The 8,099-nt window shown below is 38.3% G+C and overlaps 1 long non-coding RNA gene across 2 annotated transcripts in view; it reads left to right on the forward strand.

Annotated features, from left to right (window-relative positions):
* The window catches only part of LOC122465387, a 48,066-nt gene extending 47,177 nt beyond the window's left edge, over window positions 1-889 (forward strand). Inside the window, exon 8 of one of the 2 annotated variants that reach the window (XR_006290192.1) lies at window positions 805-889. This is a non-coding gene — a long non-coding RNA (uncharacterized LOC122465387). The remainder of the gene's footprint in view (window positions 1-804) is intronic. The other variant, XR_006290193.1, reaches the window with a different exon arrangement.
* Window positions 890-8,099: the final 7,210 nt, after the last annotated feature.

Here is an 8,099-nt window from a genome sequence, read left to right on the forward strand (position 1 = left end):
AGACAAAAACTTCCAGTCACTGTGGGTGAACACTTTTCACAAAATGATCACTGTATATCTGAACTCTCAATCTTTATCCTCAAAGGAAACCTGCACAACACTTGCAAAAGATGAGTCTGGGAGCTTAAATTCATTACTTTTGGACTCCAAAGAGACTCAGTAGAGACACTGGTTGTATGTGTCATTACAATAATCTGTAACCCACTTACCCTCCCTTGTCCTATGACTGGCTGCAGAGGTGTTAATTGTCCACTTCATTTTAAATAATCTCTTGCAACATGTTAACTCCTTATTCTTAACAATCTGTTCCACCCTGTATTTAGCTGTGACACTCCTTTCCCAGACCTGAAGAAGAGCTCTGTATATCTGGAAAGCTTGTCTCTTTCACCAACAGAAGTTGGTCCAGTAAAAGATATTACCTCACCCACCTTGTCTCTCTCTCATTATCTGGGACCAATATGGCCACACAACACTGCAAACACTTTTGGCTTTAACAGCTTCTTCCAACTTACAAAAACTCCTAAGAAGAAAGTATCTGACCCAATGGGTATCAAATACTTGTGATATCCACTGTCCAAATTACTAATGTACTGGGGAAGGAGGCTTTCTGTATCTCCACTGTAAATCAGTAGGCAGCCAGAATTTGGCAGATATGAAATGCTTTTATTGTTAAGTCATACACCACAACAAGAAAAAAAATCTGAGCTGGAGCTCAGACTTCCTTCATTAAAAACACACTGAAACATTGTGGATTTGAAAATTTGACTTGAACACAAATATTATTGACTTCATGTTCTTTTTTAGGAACAGTACTGAGCTTAAAGAAGGCAAGAGGAGTTAAAGAGAAAAACAATTATAGAGAGACTGTGGAAAAAGGAGCAAAGAGACATTCTAATATGGTATAGAGTATTTTATATGTACACACAGATATTGTGCATGTATTATGTGTAATACACACAGAGAAATGTGTCCTCTTGTCATCACCTTCAAAACTCTTCATAAATCTCTCTCTGTTTATCCTCCCTTCTCTAGCTCTGTGTTGCACACAAACCTCTCTGCTCTGCCAGTGCTCCTAGATTTGTCTAATGGTTTCTCAGTTTTTCACACCTCTGTGCCATGTTCTATATGGCTCGCTGGGGTATGCATGATACAACTTCCCAGAGCTCATCTGCTGATCCCCTGACCTGTCCATGTTTAGGTCCCACTTAATGACCCCATTTCTGTCATTCTGACAATAGTGAACCAAGTTGAAGTGTATTTAAATTGTATATAATTTTTCCATTGCTGTTTCAATTTCCTTTCCCCTAACTTCTATCTATTTGTCTGGCCTAGGATTGTAAATTCTGCCATCCTTCTTAAGTGTTTTCAAAGTGTCTAGCACGCGTAAATTATGAAGTAACCTATAGTAATAGATGTGTTTTTCTCATAATATCTATATATATATTTACTGGAGCTATTTTTTTATATCCCTGCACCTGTGAAGCCAAGTGCCTTTAATTACTGTAATTCCAACTGTACAGAAGTGGTATCATACTCCTAAATACTGCACTGTAGTTAGTAACATGTGAGTGGGATATGCTCTTTCATTCTTTTCCAAAAGCTAACCTTTATGGTGTCAAGGAATATCATCTTAGCATGGGTGTTTGTTTTATTATGGGATCATAGTTCTGTAATATTTGTGTTGCAATTAATTCAACAATTGGGTGGGACATTCTGTTTTTTCATTCAGATCTAAATTTATTAAAATTAAATGAATTAATCTTAGAATCCATTAAATCTAAGTGTGACTGCAGGGCCTGTTTAGCTGTAAAAATGTATCTAATGTGATTTCAGAAAGAAAGGAGTTTGATGTGGTCTCTCAGTAGCTTGAACAGCATCCAGGACCATAGTTGTGACAAGAAGCATAAAAAATCATGGATTGTAGAAAATATCATTTGAAAGTTAAGATGCACTTTTCTAGGCTGTCATTTGCATTCTGCTACAAAGGATACTATTGAATTAGATAATATTTAATTTCACCACAATAATTCAGTAGAGGGAATCAAGTACATAACTCAGCGTACCAGTAATAGGAGCTATGGATGTGTGTTGAGAAGAGGTTAGAACCCTGTTGGAATATTCCAGTGAAATTAAATAGTATGTTTAAATATTAAGACAGTACTGGGCTCTAGCGGCTTCACCAGTGGCTAATATAAATTCCTTCAGCATTCTCCAACTTACCCCGAACACATACAAACCATCAGACATAACAGATGAAGTTACCTAATACTTGTATTACAAACAATAAAGAAAAATAGCCAATCTCACTCTGAGCCAAATCCAGCAGTCCTTGTGCAAGGACTACAGACATGGGGTCTGATTTTCTTTTCACTCATGCCACCTTTTCACTAATGTATCTATACTGACTTCTAATTGCTTCAGGACCACGAAATAAAAAATTCAGACAATTCAAGGGGGTTTCACATCAGAGAGATTCTTTTTGCCCAGCTTCATGATTTTCATGATTAGCAGAACAGTAAATCTGTATGTCATCAGCCCAGAACAGCAATTTAATGAATGGCTCTCCCCAGAGGCAAGGTGCACATGCTAAAAAATATACAAAGTACTGACCAATCCTCTATAGATCCCAATGGGACTGCACAGAGTATAAAGCATTATAGCAAAACTAGGATTCCCCATGTACAGAAAGTGTCTCAGGGAAAAAGTGAGGCTTAAAAAGGCTCAAAATAGGATACAAATTAATTGCTCACTTTGTTCATGCCTCTCTCTCTCTCTCTCTCTCTCTCTCTCTTTTTCTTTTTAGAACAGGTTATACTTGTTATTGACAATGGGACAGATATTGCTTTAGGCTTCCCTTCTGGGGAGCACTGAAAATCAGCCACTGATATGTTTATTTGAGAGCTGAGGCTGGGGCAGAAAAAATAAACACTGTCAATATGTTTGGTGTTAAGGTGAATGGCATCAGGTCCTCTCAGTTTGACTTGTAAAGTCTCAGCAACTATGTTGCTGCACACTGGTGTTTTAGTAGGCCTTTGCCTGGCCTCTAAAAGGAAGGGAAAAGTACATGATGTTTGTACAGCTGAAAACAAGATGAAAAACCACAGGCCTCCTCTCACACTCCATTAGACCCTAAAGTCCATGGAGTACTGCACTCAACACATAAACACTCAGGTTGTGGAAAACTTTCCCAATGTGTGAAAGAAAGGAACAAAGCCATGAGTAAGAACAATGAACATCTATGTATGAAATGAACACTCAGTGCAAAATGCAATAGAGATCCCCAATTAAACAAATAGCTGATAGAGGAACACATTAATAACCACAAATAAGAATTCTGGGGGGTTGCAGGGTGTAACTGAGAGCAGAATTAGACACATGCAATCAATAAATTCTGTGGTCACAATTCTTTTCTCACTTACAGCCGTGGAAACCAGGAATACCTCCACTGAAGTGCATGGAATTACACAGGCCCTGTGTGTACTATATAGTTAACACTACTACCAGATTATGTGGTATGAGTATAAGGAATGTAATTCAGCAAGTAAACAAGCAATCTAAACGCTAGGCTGTCTATACAGCAGTATTCATCATCTTGTGGTAGTGTTATACTATTATCCCTTGTCATGTTGCACTGGCTTGCAGGAAGATGCATGGTCCATCACTTGCACAGAACTAATGGCAGCTAGAGTCACTAAACTCTGTAGTGTCTCAAGGAAACAGGGATATTTTTAATGATGGCCAGAAAGATCTTTCTTTCACTGTCTGGTTCTCCAAATCCTTCTTCTGGAACATCTTCTACCAAGTCCCAGAAATCTCAGAGTCTAAATGGCCTGCACATTTTGTCTCAGCCAAGCGTAAAGATATTAAGCCATCCATCATACAAAGTGTGTCCAGACATGATGGGTCAAATAAGATGAAAATAAAAAATGGGGAGATGGAGGTTGCATAGATGGAATGCTCCTGCATCTCAAAGCTCACAGAGATGCCGTCTTATCCAGCTTCTCCATCTGGGTTACCAACCTGAACCAAGAGCATTTCCCCCAGATATTTTTATTAAGTACAAACAATTTCAGTGCTGTACAAAATACAGCTATAAAAGTAGCCCACTGCTCTGGAGACACTACATCCCCAAACAGATAAGGTATTATCTAGATAAGGTTGCTGGAGAACTGTTGGGAGAATATGGCAGATTAGCTGATGAATTTGAATGGTCAGATGTCAATGGAAAGAAAAAGAGTAGAAGTTCATGAAACACTGTTTTATGCTCAAAAAGCACATCACCTAATTTTTGTGTAACAGGTGTGGCTGGAGTAACACTAGTATATAGCCTGTGTGGGAAAAGAATCAGGCCTTTAAACTGGCTGCATCAAAATTGGCTCAAGAGGTTCACAAATCTTCCAACTCCATACGGCTTGTCCATCCTTAAAGTATATTCCACAGCCTGAGTCCCTGGTCCTCCTTTGTTTTTTCTGTACCACAGATCATCCATCCTTTTATCTTTTGTCCTTCTCTTGAGTTCCGCTTCTCTTCTCTTACTTTCTCCCTCACTACATTTTGAATTTTAAAGTGAGTTTCATTCCATAAGAATGTTGTTTAGTTTTCTGATGTCATATTTATAATCAGTTGTTATAAGCCCAGAAGACCTGAGTGGTCTAGTGGCTAAAACAAATAATTAGAGAGCTAGAAAGATCCTGAGTTTTAAACCCCATTCAACTGATTTCTCATTTTTATAACCTTGGGAAAGTCACTTGACCTACTTCTGTTTCAGTTAACCCAAGTGGAAAACTAAATAAGAAGGACTTCTCTGAAATCCAGATGTTGCACGTCAGCTGATATTTCCTGGATAAATCAAAGACAAAAAAAAAATCCCAAATCTTCTCACAATCTTCTGGTATCATAACCATTTCTCAGGTGGATCCACACTGAAAATAAATTTAAAGTATATTCTTTAACTAAGAAACTGTTTAAGATTCAAGCTTAATTAATATATGTCCAGGATTTCCAAAATTTTCCCCAATCCATATTTAGCTATCTAAATGAATGGCCTGACTTTCAAAGGTGCTAACTTCCATTCCACAAAGGTTCTGTTGACTTCAATAAGATCTGTAGGGCTCTGCCAGCATCTTTGAAAATCATGCTACTCATGGAAGTGCCTAACCATTGATTTAGCCAACGTAACTTTAGGAACCCATTTTTGGAAAACTTGACCCTTGCCTCCAGTAGCCTTGGTGTGATTGTTCTGAGGCCTGTGAGGAAGACTGAGTCTGAAGTTTTATAGGGGCACCACTTGCTGAAGCTTTAAACATTGTGAAAGCTAAAGTCCAAAAAAAAAAAACCCATTTGGGGATATAAATGTATTATTCAGCAGGTGTATATATATATATCTGCTCAATAATAACCCAGAGAGTGGTGTAAGGTATAACTCAAGATAAACATTTTCTTATTCTTTCCTAGTGCATATTTTTTTCAATGGCTATTAATACAATCTGGTCACTGTTTTTAGTTCATCTCCTGAAATGTGACATAGGGCTCTCTTGAAGTCTGGTCCCTTGCACATTCAGAGATACACAAAGTGGCTGGAAACTGGTTGCAAATGGCCAGCAGAGAATTCTTCTGACACAGGAGAATTCCATGTTGGTGCAAGTATCCCAAATCCAGGTAGGGTTGCCAACTCTGGCTGAAGCTATTCTGGGAGATTTTTTTCCCACAACATGAAGTAATGTCATTTTTCTTAAAATATCCTGTTAAAATCTCCTGGATTGCTTTCAGTAGTGACTGGGAGATTGAAGCCAATTCCAGGAGACTCCAGGCCAATCCTGGAGAGTTTGCAACCCTAAATCCAGGCCTTTCACCAGTTGCCTTCCCACTTTTGTGTAGGGGAAATATCAGGGAGGGCCAGAGAGCATAGGGAGCTCTTCTGTGCCAAAGCTCTACTGACTTAGGTTCTGTTAAGGACCCACAACAGCTCTAAGTGGCACTGAGGCCAGGAATGGCTCAGAATCAGGGAGGTTGGATTGGCTTCCTGATGCCCCCATCCTTTCCTGTTCTGAGCACTGCTCTGGTGTGGCAAAGAATCTGGCCCTGAATGTTTATTTTTTATAGTGTTGGCAATTCTCATGTTTTTCTTGTGAATCTCCTGACATTTGTTTTACTTAAAACCCCAGCTACTGGAAGCATGTGATTATCTGATAATTTTAGCTTAAAAATTAGTTTCTAGCCCTCATGGTTGTGGAGAAAAGCTTGAAAACATGAACGCAAAAGGCTCAAAATACAGAAGACAAATAAAAATAATTTAAAAATCATTCTTTTTAGACTCTCATGATTACAAAGCCTATCTCACAATTTGGGGGAGGGAGGTGGGGGCCTGACTCATGATTTCTGAACGCATGCGATTGTCAGTACTGCTTTTAATGCTTGTTCTCTCAGGACTAGATTCTGCCACCCTTACTCAGATTGAATAGTACTTTTCTCTGTGAATAGCACCATTGATTCCAGAAACAGTACATATTAATTACACTATAAAGAATTATTTCCAGAAGTTTAAAATGCCATTTGGTTTTTCCTGTTGCTTTTGGTGCAAACCCTTTTTTTCTTTAGTACAAATTCATTATATAAAGGACTAATTAGCAGCAGGCCTCTTCAAAGGGTAGATTAATTTTCTGTGTTTCTAAGGAAAATCTTCAAATAAAAAGAAAGGTAAAGTAAATATTAGCTGGAATAATATACATGAATTCTAAGTTTCAACCCACATTTTCACATTTGCAGTTTAGGATATATATTTTTGTTGGTTAAGTTCTCTGCAGAAGAATGTAAAGAAATGAGTGGCATTTGCTGAATAATGTTTAAACATTTTTGTAATGTACCTCCCCCCATTTCTTTCATTGACAGTATTAAGTCTGTAATACAGAAATCCTCACATTTTCCAGATGGTAGCATAAATTTTCAGGTCAAGTGATATTAAAAATAGATAATAGCTTAGACCTCATGAGTCTCTACAGAAAGACTAAACAGTCACAATAGGGAATATCGTTGTTTTGGTTTTCTTTATGAGGTTTTATGTACTCAGCTGTTTCTCAACCATGCTCTCAGTGCAGTGAGACCCTGCTCATTCTAAATTCCAGTTCCACCTCACTTCCTACCCTTTATACTTTCTAAGCCCCATGCCACACAAGTCAAGGGAAATATATCCACACAGCTGCACCATAAGCTCCTAATGTGCTCTCCACTGGGCAATACTTCTGCTCTTCACTTCAGAGTACTTATTACAGATAAATGAGTTCTTGAATAACCCACACTTGCAAATTCTTTAGAGAAATGCTGTACAATTTTAGGCATTTCTACTATTATTAATGAATGGGACTTCTGTAAGAAATCATTGATAAACATTCTTAATGAGCTCTTTTATGAGCAGGAAGCTTTTAATCGTTTAATCAAAGATGCATCATATTTTGTACGCAAAATTGGCTTTGAAAAACTGTTATCCCCAGCTGAAAGGATAAGCTAGTCCTTAATAGTTCCTCTACTAAATCCCTCAGGGAGCTGAAGATTTATAAGAAAAATAAAGGTAGGGCTTGGAGGTGATGCAAGGCTCCTCCAGATATTTATCCTTTCCTTTATCTAGTCCTATGTGGGCCAGGCCTTACATAGATTCCTCCAACTCATGGAAATGGCTATTTGACGTTCAGACAAAAATAGCTTTTCAACCATGAAGGTCCTTTTCACACTCAAGTGGAACTGGCAAATAACCAAAACATGTGCAAGTTTGATATTTACACACTAGTAGCATTTTGGGGACAGAAAGAGGCTATTGTTGCTCATCAGTTTCCTTTGACCTATATGCCTCACACTTACATCTTGTAATTTTTTTCTAAGTTCATATTTTATGTACATGGGGGGGAGGGATGGGAAAGCGCGGAGCAGCTAGTATGGAATAGATACTGCATACTAATTACTTTGCACTAACTCTCCATGTGAACACTCCTATTCTGCATTGAGTGCCTTTGGGCTTGTCTACTTGGTAAGTTACTGCACTGCAAAGCAGGGTCTGAACCTACAGTGCAGTAGGTTGCTGGGCAGTAATGGCCCATGTGGAGACTGCT

Source organism: Chelonia mydas, chromosome 4 (genome assembly GCF_015237465.2).
Source record: "Chelonia mydas isolate rCheMyd1 chromosome 4, rCheMyd1.pri.v2, whole genome shotgun sequence".
Taxonomy (NCBI): Eukaryota; Metazoa; Chordata; order Testudines; family Cheloniidae; genus Chelonia; species Chelonia mydas.